This window comes from Anthonomus grandis, chromosome 15, assembly GCF_022605725.1.
Source record: "Anthonomus grandis grandis chromosome 15, icAntGran1.3, whole genome shotgun sequence".
Lineage (NCBI taxonomy): Eukaryota > Metazoa > Arthropoda > Insecta > Coleoptera > Curculionidae > Anthonomus > Anthonomus grandis.
The window spans coordinates 17,079,283-17,101,665 of record NC_065560.1 but is presented as its reverse complement, the minus strand read 5'-3'; the positions used below and the strand labels follow the sequence as shown (position 1 = coordinate 17,101,665).

General features: G+C 31.0%; 1 protein-coding gene across 1 annotated transcript in view; it reads right to left on the bottom strand.

Moving 5' to 3' along the window:
* Positions 1-22,061, bottom strand: part of LOC126745278 (uncharacterized) — a 148,898-nt gene extending 126,837 nt beyond the window's left edge. Inside the window, exon 1 of the mRNA XM_050453040.1 lies at positions 21,855-22,061. The gene's annotated coding sequence lies outside the window, so the exon portion shown is untranslated. The remainder of the gene's footprint in view (positions 1-21,854) is intronic.
* Positions 22,062-22,383: the final 322 nt, after the last annotated feature.

Here is a 22,383-nt window from a genome sequence, read left to right as displayed (position 1 = left end):
TTTCGAAGTTTCTCAACGGCATGTAAATACGCTTCAAAGTGCACAACTTTTTCCTAATTTAACCGAAGCTGTATCTCCAACAGGTACCGAGATCCCCATGCTTAGGATCCTTATCTTGGACACCCTGTATAGTAGATTTTGTTCTCATGAGGTGTTGCAGTTTGAAGAATCTTTAAAGAGGTTAACTAAAGAAATGAAGGTAACTCAAATATTAAAAAGGGCAAACGGGACCTTAATAAAACCGTAAAATTTTTTGGAGGATTAATTCTAAAAGAAGAAATGACGATATTATCGGCAGAGTTAAAAATATGCACAGCTCTATAGGGCTTAAAGTTGAAGAAGATGATATATAGCATGCGCAGAGAATTTAATCTTTTCGCAAAGATCAGCTTAAAAATTTGGTAATGAACAAAGTAAGAGATAATGTTCTCTAGGCCTCGAAACTAAAAAGAGGTAATAATAATAATAAAGACTGCCTCTCTTTAAGGTATATCAAATAACATATTATTATGAAAATGTAAATACGTTAATTATTCTCCTAGTTTTTGTACAATTTTATTAGTATTCTGTAGTTAAAGTTGATTCGTAGGGTTTCTTTAGGGTTCTACTTACGTTTGGTTAATTATTTTTATCTATAGTGTTTAGTTTTTAAGTAGTTCATCTTGTTCGAGAGCCCCATTTTGGCCCCAATTCAGGTTATTTAGGTTATATTATTGTAAATCCCTGTAGTTCTAATTTTCTAGAATTTGTATACTTGCTTGCTTTGACTGTCAGTATTCTCCTAAAATTATTGGTCTCTTTGGGCAAAAACAATGAAGACAATTATAAATTTTTCGAAACTGTTCCATCGGGTTTTAAAAAGGATGCGCTTCGTGACAATTCATTCAGTTTTAATTGTTTAGTCAGTTTTTACCTTGGAAACGATTAAACGACAGTCAAGGCGAGTTAGGCTAATGTTTTTGACGTTAACAATAAAAGTGTGTTCCCGAATTTTGTTACAATATTCATAAATAAACATCTATCCCCACATAATAAACTCCTTTTGGAAAAACTCGCGAACAATCTCGAGCCATGTCTTTCAAAGATGTCTGGATTAATTAGGGCAAGATTTTATGGTGAAAAATGCGCGGAAGCAATGTCAAGCAAATTAGAACTGAAGAAGATTTACTTACTATGTAGCCTTTTTTTTAAATTTAACTTAGGTTTTTCAAGACGTTCAGAATGGGAAAGTCATGCAGATGATGTCTGGGTTACGATTTACTTTAAGAATGGTGGTAAAGGTCATTTTTGTGGTGTTTATATTTCACCAGGTAATGATCTTGTGGTAACCTGCTTCTTGGATAAACTTTATAGCATATCAAATTGATTTTAATTTTTCTAATATTAATTGGATACCGAGAGAAACTTACTATGTAGCATAACCCTAAATTTAATACTATTTATGACATTTACCTTTTTTATTTTTTCCAAGTGTTCCAAGTGAATAGTCTCAAAAACCAAAATAACCGAATACTTGATTTAATTTTAACCAACAATTTACTGTTTTGCCAAAATATTTAGCATTGTTAGCTGCCTTTGGTTCAAGGAAACCTTCCTCATAAATCTATAGAATTTGATATTTGCCTTTTATATGTGGATCAACTTAAGTATAAGAATAACACCAATGTCCATAATTTAAAAATACGTAACTATGATGGTCTAAATTTTCATTTTAAAAATTTTGATTGGGAAGACTTTTTAAAGATCATAACATGAATTCATATGAAAGTAAATTTTATGAAATTGTAAATTATAAAACAAATAATGTTATACTTTTAAAACAAATTAATAAAAATTTTCTACTTTATTTTAGTAGGGAAACTATTGATAAAATTTTGCAAAAGAATCGAGCTCATAAAAAATGAACAAGATCAAACACTGAATTTTACGATGGGGTTTTTGATGAGGTGCGTCGACAAAGGAAGACAATGATACATTTGAATTATGCAAAACCTGTTGATAATATTATTTTAAAAAATAAAAATAAATTCTACTATTACTATTAATCTCTGTTAACAATAAAAGTAGTGGAATACCCAATTCTGTATATCTTGATCAGAAAGCTGCTCGGGGACCTCAGGTCAGCCAACTATTCTCAGATTTTTTTGTGGAGTTTTTCAACCCTATGTACAGTCAGTAAATCATAATAACTCACCCACATTTGATCCAACTATTCCTAAAGCCTTCTATAAGCCTAAGGAGAGCTCTGTCTGACTTGTACGAGAATAAGGGTGGTGTGCCTTATGTATACCGTCTTTTTTTGTAAAAAAATTTGCGCATTCGCTATATAAACCATTCTCTATTATTTATCTTTTAAGGAATGTATGATCCCTTGCAAGTGCAAGATGGCTAATGGGGTGCCAATTTATAAAAGTGGTGATAAATCTAGAAAAATTATAAAGCACTGAAAAATTATAGTGCACTAAGTAAACTTCATATTTTCGGTAAAATTTTTAAATCATTAATTCATAATAAGTTAATACATTTTCTAAAAACTATAATTATTGATGAGCTGCTCGGTTTTTTTTCCAAACGATCAATTGATTCAAACTTAGTTGTTTACTCGGAGTAAACATAATTACTATTTATAATCTGTTTGAACGATGTTATAAAATGTTTTACTTTCTCCAAAATATTACTTCATGCAAATAATATGAAGATTTTTGCTTGCATATTGACTCGAGTTATCTAATCATTACCTTTTTCTTAAATACCTTTCCATATACTGTAGAGAAATTTTCGAAATATTTATTTGCTTCCACTCTGTTTGTATAGAACCAATGTAGGAAGGAACTCGCTGTTACGTCGTACGATTTTCTTATATAATTCTACATTTTTTACTGTAGATTTAGTTTGTCGCTCTCTTTATATGTTTAAGAAGCGAATCAAAGTTCCTACTTTTAATTAGCAAGAACCAGAAAATACAAACTAAGCACTTGTATTATTTTTTAGTTAAGTACAGCTGAAAGACTTTGTAGTTTGTGAATGTTCCTTTAGGTTGCTAACATCCTGTTATCATCTTCATTTGTTTTTAATAAATAAATAAAGGTTATTCAATTGAGTTTTCACCCCAAGGGAAGAGCATATCACTTCTTAGATAATTTACCTCTTACTCGTAAGAATTCACTAGTTCCCTATAAAAATCATTTATATGTTTTATGTAATTTGCGACTTTTGGGCATTTTTAGATAAATTATTAGACAGGAAATTTTCAAGTCAAAACCATGTAAATTTATCATTATGTAATGAAATCAATGTTCAATTATTTATGAAAAGTTTATGTTCAAATTTTTTTTTCGGGGAAACAAACATCGTTAAGAGTTATCTTGTTTAAGTAAGTTAAGTAAGTTTAAAAAACATTTTAGAAAATAGTGTCTTGTAAACATTGTCTGATTATTTGGTATATAAGTACGTAAAATTTGTTTGCCGTGAAAAGTCAATCAAAAACGCTTTTTTATTTAAAAAAATGCTTAAAAAAATAACTTACTGCATTAAGAATAATGATCACATCTTATTTCTACAAAAACCTTCCTCGTCTATAAAAGTAATTAGCCGGAATATATCGATATCTCTTTTTAATCTAAATCTATCAGAAAAGATAAATATAAAAGCGAAACCAAAATCTTTGCTTTATCATAAATCTATGGAAACAAAATTTAATATTAAAACTAAATATATAAGGATATTAGGAGATATGGTAGAAATTATTTAGAAAATTGAAGTAGCGACGCTGGTTTTACGTTTATGCTATTTTTTAACGCTATTTATAAATGACATTCTAAAAATATAAAAAATACCTAATAAAAAGCGTATCATAAAGTCACGAATAGGTAAATTTAGGGTAAGGCATTATAAGAATTGTGGAATACGAATGGAAATATAAATTTTTAAAAAATTATTTTTTAAATTAATCCAGCACGTAGCATATTGACAAACAGTGACAAGAGGGTGCTCTGTTATAGAGTATCTGTTATCTCTACAGTGCGTGGTTATAACTAAAAAATGTTGTTGTTGATAGCAAGTAATTTTAAGTTTATTGTTCGCATGCTCAAGGTTGGTTAAAATATTAAAGATTGGCTTTCTGCGATGATTGCTATGTTTTTGTAGCAATCATCGCAGAGCAGTAGCATTTCTTTAAATTATTTTTGATACTGGTCTATGTAATATCAGTAAATTTTGCTAATGGAGCAAGCTGGATGGCTTTCCAGAATTACCTGTATATACAGTGTGACCCATTTGTTTTCGGGTCACCCTGACAAAAAGTTTATTTTTGGTGCGATTTTGCTCGGGTTTTTTTTTAAATTGGTATAAGGTCGTTTTGGGGGATACTATAATTTGATTCATAAACTGCTCTTCATTCATCTTGTTTCTTTACCATTATTTTTTTATTTATTAGTTGAGTCAGATTATAAATAGTCATAAATCTAACTTGCCAATTGTTGCTATAGTTTAACTATTCTAATTCCAATCAAACTTATTATTCTAAATATTATTTAAAGAATATATATCTATCTATTAAAACAAATTTAAAAAACTCAAACAACCTCTGATTCTGACTTAGATACATCAAGGGATACACGATCTTTAATTTATAATTTGTTTTCCATAAACAAATTAATAAAAATGTGAGTAATCCAAACCTAATAACATCCATATCGTTAAACATATGTGTCATTATAAATACCTTTGTAAAACTATAATTTAGCTTTTAATTTAGAAGGCATAATTTAATGACTTAGTCATGGACAGTTTTAGTATCAACCTGTGTTATCTAAGTCCTCGCTCATTATTATTTCAGTCAACAATCCGTAAATGATTGTGAATTTTGATTCATTGATTACACAAATGAATAGATTTGTAATACATAAAAAATATAATGAATTTCAAGAAAATTCGATACTAATAATTATTGTCGGTGTAGTTTTTAGTGAAAAATCAACAGTGCTTAATAAAGTTTGATAAACAGTTTTAGATATGACATATAATATATATCTACATTTACTAATATATCTATATATATATATATATATATATATATATATATATTAGTATATGTAGATATATATGTATATGTAGAGGTATATATATATATATTAGTAAATGTAGATATATATTTACTAATATATATATATATATTTTAATTTTACTAATTTACCAATAAAGGTATATTATGAAAAATTAAAAAAATTAGTTTATATATTATTACAATACTTAGGTTCTTTATTGTAAACGTCAAATTGTTATTAGAGCCATAATATTTACCGTATATCTAAGATTTCTACCTTGAGGTTTTTATTCTTTACTCTTGGCATCATGATGATTTACCATAATGGCGTAATAACGTATTCCTGTGGCTAACATTTTCTGCCCTGGCACATCTAAAAACCGCATGGCGACGTTCGACTAGGCCTTTGATATTTTTATAATTCTCTTAGGGATCATTAGACAAAAAGGGTTCTAGAACACTGCTTATAATATTTCTTAAATTCTTTTTATTTCTTCGTTTTACTTCTCTTAATTTCTTTTTATGTTCTTGATATTTGAAGTATTATTAGGGCCGTGATTACAAATTATAATTTTTTTTTGCATATATATTTATCAATACAGTTAATTTGTTGTTATTTTAAGTATGTTTTTTTAAATTGTTTCCTGATTAGAAAAACCCAGTGTTTTAAATGTTAAAAGTTTAAGAGCCAATATCTATAAAGTTATTGCATATGTTAAGACCAACCAACCAACCTTATTTTAAGTAGTTTGCTTTTTTTATTTAAATGTTACGATTTTAACAAAAGATAATGTTCTAACAGTTAAAGATTTAAGTCAAATAATATTTTGTTATTATAAATGATTTTGTTATATAAATGATATGTTATAGATACGTCAGTATGGCATATTAAGCCAAAATATTTATGTATACCCAAAATAACGTTTTAATAGTGCATATGTTTAGTGACTGAACTTCACCAGGAGATTACTGCTTGTCCTTTTGCAACCTTAATTTGACATTTGTTATATAATAGCCGCCAACCTTTCTCTGTCTCGTATCAGCTCGTGAAAGTTGAGGTAAGATTATAAGGTAGGTATTTTATATTTTGTTTTGAAACGTTGTAGGTATTATTTAGTATATGCTTCCAATTTCTTTAAACTTGAAATTATTTAAATTTAAAGCGATAGGCCGAACTATAATAATTTTAATTAGAATAATTTAATTGCTATAGTATAGATAAAACATTTTAGTACCAAATTGTATATCTGCTTTTATAACAGAAGGTGTTTATTTAGACTTAAATAAATAACTTATTACATGCGTATTTTTAAATGTTAATTTTTATATAATAAAAAGAGAACATAAAGGCTATTTGGATTTCAATCTATATAGCCACAAAAGTCTCAAACCTTATAATAATTTATAAAATACCCAACGTTATTAGTGAAACTAAAGAAAAAGTGATCACGATATATATATTTTTGTTTATAACTTTTGGTATAAGTTTTGGCTTAAAACAAGTTTCAAAAAGACAATGTTTTATACTAGATAAAGTGCGTCAGAAACAAAGGACTCCCGAAAAGACTTTAAAACAATAATGGCACAGCGGCTGAAACCTATTGAACAACCGCTTTTAAGAGAGGTAATATAAATATTAGCCTTTAAGATAATGTAACTTTCTCAATAACGAATTTTTTTTTTAATGTCCCACTAACTAAAATATTTTTTACGTGATTTCTTTTAAAACAAGAACATGGTCTATTAATAAATTCAGTCACTCAAAGGGCTATTGTTAGTATTCAGGACATATTAATGTAATATACTTACTTACAGCATTAAATTGGTCTAATATAACATTATTATCTCATAGCCACATATCTTAAATATAACTTTCTAGAGCGCAGTTGCTGAAATTTGCGCTTTGAGCTCATTGCTTATTAGACAGGCAAATTCACGGTCCTGACTTTTCGCCATTGCATGAGAAAGATTTTTCTTAGCGCCCTTCACGCCTTTTAGAAAATAGAAGAGCAAATTTTGCTGTGTATTTGGACATTAAAGGACTATTTGACAACACTATTTTTTAGCAATACTAAACAATAACTTTGATACACCATCAATAATATTGTTGGAAGATGTGCAACTACATAATACTGCAAAACTATCTCCTCATATACGGATCTTTAAGTTACCCTGCACAAAGAAAGCAAAAGTTATGCAAGTGAACAGATTTTTGCCGCTTTCTATATCTAAGTATTACAGGATTTATGCGAACAGCTTCAACTAAGCTCCTTAATATCCTACTAAATGAAATTTATAGACTATTGTTCTGAAGGTAGAAAGCAGAAATTTCCATTCGTATTATTATCCATAATTATCCTATTAATATATTTATATAAAACATCACGGAGATTATTATTAAGATATTTTATACATAAGTTATACGAAATGGTGGATGTCATGTCTCTGTAGTCTTGTAGTAGACTTAGATAAACAGCTACAGATCCTGTTTAAAGCAGCTACAAAAAATATTTTTAGGTTATGGTTACAAGGTTAGTTTAGGCAATCAGACAATTCAGACAAGAAAATCTAATCGGTTTAAATCTGACATAAAGATATTTATTTTTTAATAAGTCAGTTTTCCACTTACTTGCATGAGTGACTGTGTACACGTAGATAAATAGTAACAATAATGAAATGCGAGAAGTGATTTTAATATTATTAATCATTCTGTCTCTGTATATATATATGAATGGTGGTTATTGTGTTCTTTACCTGAACTTTTAAATTGTACAAATATTGTTAATTTTCGTTTATTTCGGGATATGATACAAATAAAAAGTGGTATAAGCAATTTTAAACAAAAAAAATATGATAAAATGTAAAATTATAGAAATAACTATTTAAATTAAATATTGGTATTTTAGTTTTTTAGTTGTCGTGTTTAGTGAATATATTGTCGTGCAACTATTTGAAGTATTTTTACATTTGCAAGTGGTCTCATCCCGATCGGTCGCCTATTGGCACACGCATGGCTTCTAATGTTAATTTATCGCGATCTACTGTGCATAAAGTATTGAAAAAAGCAAAGTTAAACCCTTATAAATTATTCTTACTTAAAGAACTATCGGAAGATGATTTTTATCGACGAAATGAATTTTGTTTCTGGTAAAAGACTGTAGGCATGCCATTATTACATCATTAAAAATAATATTGAATCTTTGCTTATCAGCAAAAACATTTTCTGAACTATGGAGAATATATAAGAGGCACGCGTATATCCTGTTTTCAAAGGTGGGTGCCGTGAGTCTATTGAAAACTACAGACCAATTTCCATTCTGTGAAACTTTGCTAAGGTACTAGAAAAAATTCCTTACTTGCGCATTCAACCATTTATCTCAAAAGATTTATCGACATATCAACACGGTTTCTTTAAAGGAAGATCGAAGGTTACAAATTTGACCTTAGTATACAGCGAAAGCATTGGAAAAACAAAGCCAAGTAGACATAATTTACCTGGATTTTTCCAAGGCGTTTAATTGATTGGATCATAGTCTTCTTTTAAAAAAACTTCAAAGCTATGGTTTTTCATCTAGTTTCAACTTCTTACTTGAAAGTTATTCGTTAGGCAGAAAGCAATATGTTTTTCACAGGGGTTTTCGTTCACATAAATATATTGCATCTTTCGCGATGCCACAATGCTCTTTGGGACCATTATTTTTTCTGGTATTTATAAATGATTAAATTACTAGCCTTATCAATAAAAAACTCCTATTTGCCGATGACCTTAAGATATTTTCTACTATCGTAAACATAAATGGTTGTTATTCCAAGTTGTACCAAGTTGAATTGTGTTGGTTTGTGGTGCACTAAAAACAAATTAAATCTTAATGTCTCAAAAAAGTGCTTACTTTTTCACAAAAAAAAACAATTGAACTTAAATATAGTTGATCAACAAATCTAGATCGGTGTGAATAGATTTGGGATTTGATTGTACTTTTTGACCCTAAATTAACCTTTGTGGATCAGGTGGAGTCTGTCTCTGATCGCGCTAGTAGGGCACTAGGCTTTATAATACTCAAGTATCGATTCTTTCAAGTAGATGGTTTTTACCCTTCAGGGGGCATTTCATATAATCTGCTTTTAACTCGATTTTCCGTTAAATCTCTTGAATTCAGTAGAAACAAAGCTTCAATTTTGTTGTTGCATAGAATTCTGGGGATATTGACTGTTTTGAATTATTGGATAAATTTTTGTGTACCACGATTAAATTCTAGGAATACTAAAACCTTTTACTGTACCAAGGCAAATACGAATATACTCTTATATAGGGGTGATATGTCATGTGCAATAACGCTAGTAGACTCTCAAAATCTTGTGATTTATTTGTATGTCTGGTACTGAAGTTGTGAGAGCATTTTTCGGATTATCCAGTTAACTTTGCTGTTTGTATTGTTTATATTTTTTTGTCTCTTTGAGATTTAGGTATAAGGGTAGTTATTTCTTTTAAGGTTAATAATTTGTGGTTGCTTATTTTTATATAGGAAGCTTAAGCCTGTTGCTATAAATTGTTAAAATACGGTTTATATATATTAGCCTTATAATGTCGAGGAGAATATTTTAGTTTTAATTTATGTATGTCTTGATTATATCTTAAATATTTTTGAAACATTATTGTAACCTTTAACTCTGTAAATGGTTTATACTGTTGGACTGCATTGCTAAAAATAAATAAATAAATACTGGGCAACCGAAAACCAATGTTTACGAAATGTCATACACAACACCCTCAGAGTTTTAGGACCTTACATTTTTATATTACTCTAGATGGCATTAACAACGTTAAAAAGAATTTTTAAATCGCCTAGGTTAATGTTAGATTGTTAACGGTGCTTAACTCAAATTTAATTTAGATAGATATTTATTTAATTTTATATTTAATCATCATTTTTCTATATATGATATTAAAATATATTTATTATATACAATTTTTTTTGATTATAGGTTACACGGACCACACCTTAGAAATATCGTACAATAAATAATTAAAATCGAATCGCAAACGTCAAAAACTTAACGGCCGATTAAGCCCAGATCTGCCGGATATTATAGTTTGCATTAAAACGGCTGTTAAGTGTAAGTAATTTGATCTAGCCGTGCGGCGAGGCCTAGCCTAACCTCTTGATCCTAAGTTCCTTGATTAATGGTGACGTTTCATGCTTGGATCAGGAAGTCCGCGGGTTACTAACAGCTTATATAAAATTGCCTTTATTTATTTAGTCCCTTTTTGCTTTAAGCATTACTAGATTTTAACTGTTTCATAAAGCAATTAAAATACCAATGAAAATAAACTTTTTTTTTTAGCTTGTGTTGTATAATATGTAAGATATTCTAATTTTTTTTTATAAATGTAACATTATACTAAATTAGGAAATAAATTCTCATTTGTAAGTGCTTTGCCAGCTAGAATAAAAGAAAATATCAATTAGCCATAATAATCGGGATTTGTTTATGTTTATGTTAACTGGCGACTGAAGAGAGGATGTAAGACCAAAATAAGTATTAAAGATATAGTTTTGTGATGGCTCACGCCAAGTTTAGTTCTTTTGGTAAGTAAACATTTTCTGTTGTCGATAATATAATACTGTCTTTTATTTTTTTAACTTGAGCCTTACATAGCAGCGGTGGGATAGACTCCAGTTTTCGAGTTGTGTGTTCTATTGAATTACTCCGGCTTACTCTTGTTGTTGAAATAGGATTTTCAACAATTGTCAATAATAGTTATCTATTTAGTATTTAGTGAAGTTATAAAATGGGAAATTCTAAGCGAAGTAGATCGTCTTCCTCCAGCTCGTCCTCAGAGAGTTCCACACAAAGGAGGACAATTGGAAGGCTGAAAAGAAAGTTAAGTAAGTTGTCATAACAAGAAAGTTGAAGTAATAGTAGTCGAGGTTCGTCTATAAACAATTATTCAGCTTTTAATGTAAAGAAGTAAGAGTGTTGCTGTTTGCGAAATTTTTGATAAGGTTGCTAATTTATTTTTGAAAACGGCATGTATTAATGAACATAAAGTTAAATGCTTCTGGTAGCACCTGCACCCTACTGCAACCATTCATTGCTGGACATTTGAAACTTACTACAGTTAGTGGATTTTCCAAAACATTAAAATCATTTAATAGTAAGTCAAATAAGTCAGTATTAATTAATGTACAGGTGGAAGTAGTGGCGGCACCTGTCACAGCTTTAATATTAGATGAGTGTCAGCTAACTTACTACTAGGTACCGATTTCATAAATTAAGAACATATCGTACTTAGCAAAACTAGATAAACTGTAAGTCCCAGTTTGTTAAAACCACTTTGTAGGGCTGCCTTGAATGGTTTTGAAGTAAACCCAATATCTGTTAATACGATAGATGCCATATCCCTGGATAAGTTAAAAGTGTTCAAGGAAGTGAAAGAAGATGAAAAATTAAACTTGGTAACTTTAATGAATAGTTATCGTGATCGTGTTTCATTTTCTTTAAGAGACCTTGGTAAAACACTTTCCACAAAAATGATATTAAGGTTAAAATGTAAAGAACCAGTAGTTTATAATCCTTACCGGATGTCTGTCTCTAAAAAATCAATTTATGGGAACTTATTAATGAATTGTTGGTCAATAATATAGTCTGTGAATCTATTTTACCCTATGCCAGTCCGGTTCTCTTGGCAAAGATGAATACTGGAGGATATCGACTAGCAATAGATTATAGGAGACTAAATCAAAAATTAGTCAAAAAAAAATCTCTTACCGTTGATAGAAAATCAAATAAGACGGGATAAGATAAAAAGGGGATAACATAAAAAGGATGAGATTTCTATTAGGATAAAACTTTTATAACGTCAGAAGGGCATTATGAATTCCTAATACTGCCTTTCGGTTTAGCGAAGTCTCCTGCAGTTTTCCAGCGGTTAGTTAATAACGCCTTAGGAGACTTAAAAAACACTATAGCGTTTCCATACGCAAATTATATTATCATTCCAAGCAAAACCATCGAACAGGGGTTAGAAAGTTTAAAACTAGTACTTTGCGCTTTACCCAAAAGTAATTTTAAGTTAATGTTAAATAAATGTGAATCGTTAAAAAGATCTATTGATTATTTGTGTAGAGAATTAAGTAAATAAGGTGTACGTCCAGGGAGTAAAAAAATAGCTTTTTTAGTACATATGCCTTCACCCAAGAATGTAAAAGCAGTAAGGCAATTTTTAGGCCTGACAGGGTATTTCCGGAAATTTGTATAAAACTGCATATATTGTTGAACCACTAACGCGTCTTAAACGCAAAAAATCCGATAATCCTAGACTAATAAACAAAGAGAAGCTGTATAAATAAATATTATAACAAAACATTTATCAACTAAACCCGTCTTATCCATATTTGATAAAACTTTACCTACTGTGTTTCACACTGATGTCAGTGCTATTGGCGTTGAAGGAATTCTGATGCAGGGAGTAGCTAAGGATAAAAAGGTTGATTATTTCAACAATATAATATTTTAATGATATAATAAAAAGGTGGGTTGTTTCAGTAAACAAGCAACTGGTGATCAGAAGTGTTTTGACTCCTACGAATTAGAGACATTAGCCGTAGTATTGTCTTTAAAATTTTTCAGAGTTTACCTAGTAGGAGTCCAATTTAAAATAGAAACATACTGTAATGCATTACAAACATTTTTAAAAAAAGATTTGATTCCTCGAGTTTGCCGTTGGTGGTTAGAGGCACAAGACTATGATTTCGAAATAGAATATTGCTCAGGTAAAAATATGCTACATCTAAATGCATTATTAAGTCGCCTGCCTATGTTGGAAAAGAAAGAAGAAGAAGTTAATGCAATAGAAAATCTGAATCTGATTGGCTTTTAGTGGCGCAAATGCAGGATAAGAAGATACGAAAGATAAAAAAATCTTAGATAAGACAGAAAAAAAATGGAATTTTAAGCAGTATCAGGAGGAATATAGCCTGCGAGATGGCAAAGTATATAGGAAGTTAGCAAACGGAAAATTAGCATGGGTGGTGCCTAAAGATGCAAGATGGCAAATATGTAAACTATGTCATGATGATGCCGGACACCTTGCCTTAGAAAAGACTCAAGAAAGGATGTCAGAGGATTACTGGTTCCCAAAAATGAGGAAGTCTGCCTCTAAATATATTAAGACTTATCTCAATTGCCTTTATTATAAACATCCTACTGGTAAAAGACAAGATTAACTACATCCCCTAGAAAAAACAACAGTTCCGTTTCACACACTACCTCTAGATCATTTCGATCTATTTGTTTGCAGCTCAATGAAAACTCAATATATTTTGATGGGTTTGCAAAATTTGTTTCTTTTAGTAACCGTAAAAAGCACTAAAGCTTGTTATATTATCAAGTCTTTGCAGGATATTATGTATATATTAAGTTAAGATATTTGAGACATTTTGCTCGGTTTACGGAATTAAGCATATCCTAATGCTGTTGCAACTCCAGGGGCTAACGGGCAATATGAACGTGTGAATCGAATAGTCCTAATTGGTTTAGCTGCTACAGCGAGTGGTCAATTAGAAGATCTCTGGGATTGCTATGTCAAGCAGATACAAAGTGTTCTCAATTGTAGAAGTAATATGCCTACAAAGGTATCACCGTTAGAAGTTCTTGCCGGATATAGAGGCAGGGCTATGGCGGAATCACGCAAATTACTTAATAGTCTTAAGGATTCTTGGGATCAGATTGATTTGGAACAATTACGTTTAGAAGCAATTAACGGTAGAGCAGTGGGCTCAGAAAAAGAAGTATAACAAGACCAGAGCAGAAGCTAAACAATACAAGCAAGATGATGTGGTGATGGTTTTTAGAACGGATAATCCAGCTACAGATCGTAGTCGTAAACTTTAAATTTCGTGTCACCAAAATTCTTTTAAATGACAGATATGAAGTACAAGACCTAAGGGAAGGATTTAAAAATTATAAAACCGTAGTGGCGGAAGATAAAATAAAACCGTGGGTTATGTTTTAAAATGCCACAAAAGAAAATCCATTTAACTAAAATTATGCAGTTAGCAATACAGTAATGTCATCATAGTGTAATCAAGACTAGAATAGGTATTAAAAATATAGTTTTGTGACGAGTCACGCCGTATTTAGTTCTTTTAATAAGTAAACGTTTTCTGTTGTCGATAATATAATATTGTCTTTTATTTATTTAACTTGAGCCTTACAGATACATATTTTTAAAGGTTTAAGAATAACAAGAGTTATCTGTGTGTTACTGAATGTGTACTACATTCTTTTTAAATTTACATATAATTAAATAAAAACTGTAATAATCTTTGTTTAGTGAACTGTATTATTTAACAATTAACTTATACAGGGTGTCCTGAAAGTAATAAGACATTGAACAACAGTAGATTCCTTACGTCAAAGTAATGTGAGGTCAACTTGCCTTATCCTAACTTTCATAGTAACTGAAATACAGGGTGTCAAAATATTATTTGATCTATTGTTTTTTTCCTCATAGGTCCTAAGCCAACTGACATACTGACATAAAATTTAAAACATACGAGTCTTTTTAAAAGAAAAATTAAATTTCGTATACAGTTTTCGTGTTCGTTAGGCAAGTTGACCTCTATCATATTATTTTGACGTAAGGAATCTACTGTTGTTCTATGTCCCATTATTGATCCATTGTCCCAATTCCTTTTCTGTTATTAACAATAATTAGTTTTTTTTTAGTATTTTAAGTAAGAAATAATTTTGAAAATTTTTCTATAAACCTTAAGCATTTAATTGTAGGTAGGATATTGTAGGTAGGAATGATATGACATTTTAGTTGTTTTCATACTCATTAATAAGGGTTGTTTTAAATATTTTTTTTAAATAGGATTTTGTTTTACTGATAGTAAGAAAAGTATCAACTGTTATTATTACTAAAAGTCTCAAACCACTTAATCAATCTTCACTGAAATTTGTTCGTATGCAGGGTGGTCTTTAATCCCTAATTTTTTTTTGAGGTATATTAATTTAATTATAGAATTATACAAACTCGTGTACACAAGTAGTATAAAAGTTACTTGAAGTAATTTTTTTGTCTTATACAGGGTGTGCCTATAATAAAGTTTATGTTTATAAAAAAATATTGTTTAAAATTTATCCAAGACGGAAACACTCAGGAATTTAGGGTGACAGCTATTTTTTTTTCTTTTGATGGTACAGGGAAAATAATTTGATGGTTCCCAGTAATTTGTTTTATATTATAAGGATTTTGTTTCTTTTACTTTTGTTTTCCATTTTTTGTATATACGAGATGTTTAAAAAACCGCTCTACAAAATGAGCGTTTGGCTGAAGTTAAGTGACTCAGTGGCGCGAAACATTGCGGTTATCCAACTCAGTCAATGGGTAGATAACTTTGTACATAGATAACTTTCCACTTAGTGCTCCTTTACCAGCATGGGGTGTCTTCCACTAGAACATACCCATACTACCCTCAACAAAAATATTTGAAATAAATTAATTTATTGAAATTAAGGAAGGGGAAATTGGATTTTGATTTGTTTTCTATAGTACTTTTATTATGAAAGTTTCTTTTTCTAATTTAAATTCCTTTTGGCAGATTTAATATATTATAGGGGGTTGGAAAGTTTGAAGATCGCTTATGTACTTACAATTAATTTTTTAATTAGGATTATAGCTTGTTAAGACTTTTTTAATCTTAACTAGTGCTAGGGGCAAAGCGGCACTTCTGGGTCATACCTACCGTAATACTGTGAAAATATAAATTATTTTTAAATTGTTTTTCCAATTTTGGATATTTTTTAGGAGTGATTTAGATATTTAGAACTTAAAAAATTTAGATAAGTATTTTATTTAAGATATTGTTATTATAGATATATTATTAGATATAATTATTCTAGGTTGGGGAAAATTCCTTACTGAGGTGTTTTACTAACAGTGATTAGTGTTACAACTCAGTAAAGCGTTTATACTGTCACTGGGATTTAAACGTAGGTTAGGGGCGACAACTTTATAAACCTAGGACTTCGAATTTTTATTTAATTTTCTTTTTTGGAATATGTTGCACTGTGTTCACCTTATGTTGTTAGCAACTTAGTTGCTCAAGTTACATCACAATACATAATATATATAGAGGACTTACACAAATCTCTCAATAATTAAAAATTTTTTCGTTTCTTTGGTTCGTGTTATTGGCGGAGATACTTTTAGGGAAAATGGATATAAATAAATTGAAGTTCGATGAGCTTGACTATGAGCTCTCATCTCAGAGTGCTATCACTGCTGGTACTCTTATGGAAAAGCGTCAATGTTTAAGGTTATATTTAAAATTAGAGAAACTGCCAATAGCTTGCCAATATTTGAGGTAATACAATTGAACCCTGATATTGAAGTTGATATTTGTACAGGCAAGTGTAATTTATTGGAAGGTGCTATCTCAGGTCATAGTGAATTAAATATTAATAAAGAGTATAGTAGGTTGCGGTCTAAGACACTACAAATCCAGGGTCATTTTAAGAAGTTATATGAATTTCACACTGATTTTTCTGAAAAAGTAATAAGTTTGTCTACTCAGTTATATTCCATTACTGATAGGTTAGAACTAACTAAGCGAACTTTGACAACGAGTGTAGAGACATTTTTGCAGGTGCCGGTTATTATTGAGGCTTCCCCTGGAGAGGACTCCCTTTTGGATCATCCTCTTCCTGTTTCTCAAGCTCAGACAGAAGTCTCACAGCATCTTTCACCCAACCTGATTTCTTCGACTGTATCTGCAAATCCAGGTGCCTCTTGTTCGTTTCGACCTACTTCAATTCCGTTCACTCCGACAGCACCAACTTTTTGTGACCACACTTCGATACATTTAGTTTAGTCATTTAACACCATTCCTTCTATCGATCCAGTTAACCCAATAACGCTTATTATTTCCCATCGAGGAATTATTCCTTTCCTCCACAGTCTAATTACACCTTGAGGCGAAATATACCCGTGTTCACTTCTGCTAATGCTAATGATGTCAGAATTCCGTTAGGTTCCGATGAACTGGCTAAGAGTTTTTCCACAATTTCAAAATAGCAGTTATATTTTGATAGTTCTGGTAACGTTACCGATTTTAATAAGCATGTAGAGGATTTAGATTTTGCTTGTGGAATATCTTGGAATTTTATTTTCAAACACAGCCTTGTCTTAGTAGATCTATACGCAGTGACGTCAGATCAAAGGAAGAACTGAGATCTAAACTTAGGTCTGCCTATTTATCGTCAGAATATGAGAAGTATATTTGGTGTGATATAAGAAATAAGTCACAAGGTCCAGTGGAGAATTTAATGATCTTTATTGCGCAAATGCGAAACTTGTTTCGTGTATCTCCATCCGAGGAAATGCAACTTCGCAATATACGCCGAAATTAGCTCCCCTCCTTGCAAAATCAATTTGCACTTCACAATTTTACGAATCACAGAGCTGGACCTTGCAGCACAAGAGGTTGAGAACATCAATTTGCAAACTCAATGCATGCAACCTCCTCCAGTAAACTTTAATAATGTCGCCGAGTCTGAGCTGATGTATCAGCGACCAAGAAACCCTCGTGTACACACTATAAAATGCAATAAAGAATAGTGCACCTTCAGAATTCTCGTGGTCCGATGGTTTGTTGGAATTATAATACTGTTGGAATTATAATACATCTGAGTAGTACTTGTCCACAACCCTTTCATCGATACTGTTTCCGTTGCGGTCGGGAAAATGTGACTACCCGTTCTTGCCCAAATTCTTAGAACATTGAAAGGCTGGAATTAGCGTTGCCGTGGAACTATAGGTAGTTTGTTTGCTTGCAACATATCAAAAATCATAAGAAAAACACACTTTATTTTATCATAAAAATTTGTCACTTATTTTGACAGGTGCAAAATAATATTATTTCTTTTTCATAAAATATTATAAGAGAGTCTAAAGAAGTCAACATTTAAAGTTAAATGAATGTAGAATACGTCCCTATATTAGAGAAAAATGTAACAGCATCACAACGCCGCTCGATTGCATTGTTGATTCCACCGATACAAGTAATCTTTACCAGTGACGTCGTAAAAAAATATTACATTTTTTTATAATCTATTAATTATAAATATTTATAATTAATAGTTTATGCTATAAATTATAAACAATTACACCGTTTATAAACTCTTTATGTATTTATAGACCTGTTGATCTGAAAGAACCAACTTATTAACAATTAAGGCTTACCAGATGAGTATTGCGGTTGCAACAGTACGATTTTGAGGTTATTCATAGAAAGGGCAAAGATCATGTTGTGCCGGAGATTGCTAAATTGAATGTAAACGAGGAATTAGAAAATGCAGATAAGTAATAAAGATTTTCAATCAGGTCGTAGAGAATCCTATTAATTATCCCCAATGGCGAATTAAAGGAAATTTACTTTACAAGAATGTGAAATGTCTTTTAACCCACCTTTTCGAGATTTCTGGAAGGAAGTTGTAACCAAGAATTAAAAACGTATGATTTTGTTTTTTCAAAATCATGATTTTCTTTAATCATGATCACCCTTTGGATGGTTATGCTGGTGACATGAAAACATACGATTGAAGCGTCGTTATTATTACTCAGTCCTTATTTCACTCCACTATTTTATGAATTTCTTTAGAGAATATATGCCCACGGGTAACCACAATAATAGGGATCTTCCCAATCTCACGGTTGGCAAATATATAGGGATGTTGAGGAAAAACTAAAAGCGGCGCATCAAAGATCAAAGAATCGTTATAATCTTCGACGAAGACCAATTAGTTTTGAGATCGGTGAGCGAGTTTATCGCAAAAATTACGATCTTTCTGATGTTAGTAAAAACTTTACTGCAAAACTCGCACTAACATTTTTGGATTCCTTTACAATAAAGAAGTTATCTTCTGTGGTAGACCAAGCTGAGTGACGAAAAACGCAAGTTTAAGGGTACTTGGCATGTTAAAGATTTGAAAAAAATCCCAGAGGAAGAGTTACTGGTTCATTTCGATTTTAATTAGACCTTATCGATTTTGCTTACTGATCGACACTTATGTTTTCTTTTTCTTATGTGTTTTACTTTTGATTTTTCAATTTTAATATAATTTCTTTTTCTCCAGTTTCTTTCCTCAAAGCTGTGCGGACTAGGTATTTTGATGTCTTTGCGGTTATTGGATAGTAGCTACCTTGTTTGTTTTTCTCTTTCTAGTGAAGTTTCTTGTGGTGAAGGCCTACCACTTGAAGCGTTTCCTATTAGGAATTCTTTTAGAAATTACTAGAAATTTTGTGTTATTTGATATTTCGTTGGATATTATTGGTATTGTTATTAACTCAGTCAGTCAATTTAAAGTTTTTATTTTTCGACTTATTTAAATGCTTGAATGCATATTTTTCGTCCCTTCCCAGTTGGATGCTTACTCTCTTTGCATGAGAATTACTTTCCTGATAATTCTTTTGGGAGAAGGGGAGAAGTTGTTACAGTATTAAATACGCTATTATTAAATGTTACAGTATTAATAATGGGTTTTGGTTGGGCCCATGGCGGCTAAGCCCATGAAATAACGAGAGAAGTTCTTTAATCTCTGGTCTTGCGCTCGGACGTTTTTTGGACTACTACTTAAGCAGTCCCGCGACGCATCTGGGGTGTCTTTCCAGCTCCTGCTTCCGTCGAAAGTCAACCGTGCTGTCAGCTGTAACGGAGAGATGTTAGGTTACTACGTGAAGTAAACCTATTATTACCTCTCTGCTCCAGCATCTTTTTAGTAAAATTCACCTGAAACTAAAATTCACTAGTGCTTCACTTTCGACCAATTATTTTTCGAAGCAAGATGCTTCATATTGGTTCGATGCCTCTGGGAACTTCGTAAGTAGTTTTCACCGTTGGTGAAATTTTATTTGGTGTTCCGTGTTTCCATTGAGAAATCTCTCTTAGGGCTCCTTAATTATGAAGACGTAAAATGCCGGCCATGTCCCAGCAGTGATAATGATTTAGCCCTGAGGCCTAGCAAATAATAACTTTGTCGCCCTTAGCCCCGTCAACCTAATATCGTGCCTTAAGCCCTATATGATCATCGCGGGCCCTTGCCCTGGAAAAAAGAACTATCATCATGGAACTTGACTCGTAAGCCGTCTTTTTTTTCTTTTATCGATCTTAAATTTCTTGCGTTAATTTCATTGTTTTATGATTTTACATGATTTGATAAATATTTTATCACCTTATCATGTTAATATTATGATATATGATGATGATAATATATTATGATATAGTTATAGTAATACTAGGGAGTTGTTCTTGTTGTTTAAAATCTCAAAATCAAGACTGTCAAACAAACTCACCTCCCTAGAAATAGCTCCTATAAACCGGTTAGTCTTGCCGGACTATTACTTTTGACATAATATATCCACGAAAAAAAAATGTTTTTTTTTTACATTTCTTACTGAGTTGGATGTGGAATCAAATAAAACTCAGGTTTCAGGTTACAATATTGCGGATGTGTTGGACTACATTAGACCATCCTCAGTGCGATAAAAATTAAAAAACCTTTTGTTCATAGACTCACTTAGCAATAAGCAATAAGCATGATATGTTTACTAATAAAGTAACAGGTGTAAAAGTTCACCGGTAAACATTTTCAATCAGAAAAAATCAACAAAAGTTTAATCTATTCATTATATTTCTTTTCTAATATTTAGTATATAAATTTAAAATTCTTTGAATAATTTATTTATATTTAGTCCTTAGAACTATTAATTAATACTCTTATATCTTTATTATATCTTGCTTTTACTGTCATTAGTTTAAAAAGACAAGTGATGCTAAATATTCTTTCCCAAAAGTTTCGAACAGAGGCCAAAGTGGTCTCTGCACTTTTTTAATATGTTTATGTTTTCCACTGTTAAGACTTACTCTTAATAAAAAGTTCTAAGTTATTAAGTTTACCTAACTAATAATATATATTAATAGTTAATAAGGAAATTTCAGTAAAAACATAAAAAGTATTTGGTTTGCAAATAAAAGCAATTACCCAATTGCCAAAAAGCAATAAGCAATATAATAAGTTTTTTTTTTTTAAATGGCGGTTATCTCAACAGACCTATCCTTGCTTTCCATGCTTTCTTTTTTAAAACCTATTGACTCGGGTAAAAATTGTTTTGCACAAATAGCGCATGCTTCATTAATTGCCGCATTCTTCAAAACCCTAGGTATTACATCAAAAGCTAATTACACAAATCAGTATCTGCTCGTAATCCCTTATGTATTTGTTCTCTTTTCCTTTGATTTTGTGTTGCACTTGCCCTGTAAAAGCCAATAAGGAAATAGCCGTACCAGTAAGTACCACCTTTAATTTTTCTGTGTATCCCGACACACCTTTTTATATTATAGATAACATTTTAGTTTCAATTTACTCGGAAAAAAGCTAATTTAGAAAAAATGCCTCTTTGTTTCTTTTACCAATCAATCAATCTTCTCTGCTATTTATAATGACGCCCTTGAATGTAAACACAGTAGGAAAAAGATAAAATAGCGCAACTGTAGTAGAAAATCTAAGATAAAAAATATCTTTATGTAAAGATCATAGTTTTGTGTTCTTAATCTTTATGAAGCAAAAAAAATCAAATAAGTAAATAAAAACAAACATCCTTATGTGCATTACTTTTTATTTATTGTTCCATTATTGTTATTTTAAAATAATTATATTTGGCAGTATATTGAGAAACAGCCAGTGAAACCATGCAAAGCAAAGCCATATCTTTGCCGTTATAACAATAACCGACGAAACTCACCTAGTTAACATTCAACGAGTGCCCACTTATCCAACTCTGAACTTATACAAGAAAATCACGACAAACACAACAAATCCCAATTGGACCTTCGCTCGGTACAAGAATGGTAACCTTAGCGCGGCGCGCAACTGCTTTCGATTTCGGTTATGGGAGAGAACCACGAGCGCCGTGGTATCGCGAACACGGCTAAGTTACTTCTACCATCCTCACGAGGCATAGATTTTTGCGTCGGAATTTACGTCATAGAACAAAAAAAAACTACTAACTAGGTGGGGACTGGGGAACCATTATATCGGTGGTTCAATAGAATCAGATACTTGGTAGGTGACGGTATCAGAAACTGACGGAGGTGAAGTACGTCAGCCATGACAAAGAAATTATATTCGCTCAAAGCAGTTTTTGATATTTTATTCTTTTTTAAATTTACTCAATAAAATCAATGAATATCACATTAAACGTCAATAGCGTATATTACCCTGTAAAAAAAAGGGAATGAAGTTTTGCACCTTTTTATAACCTCAAATAATAA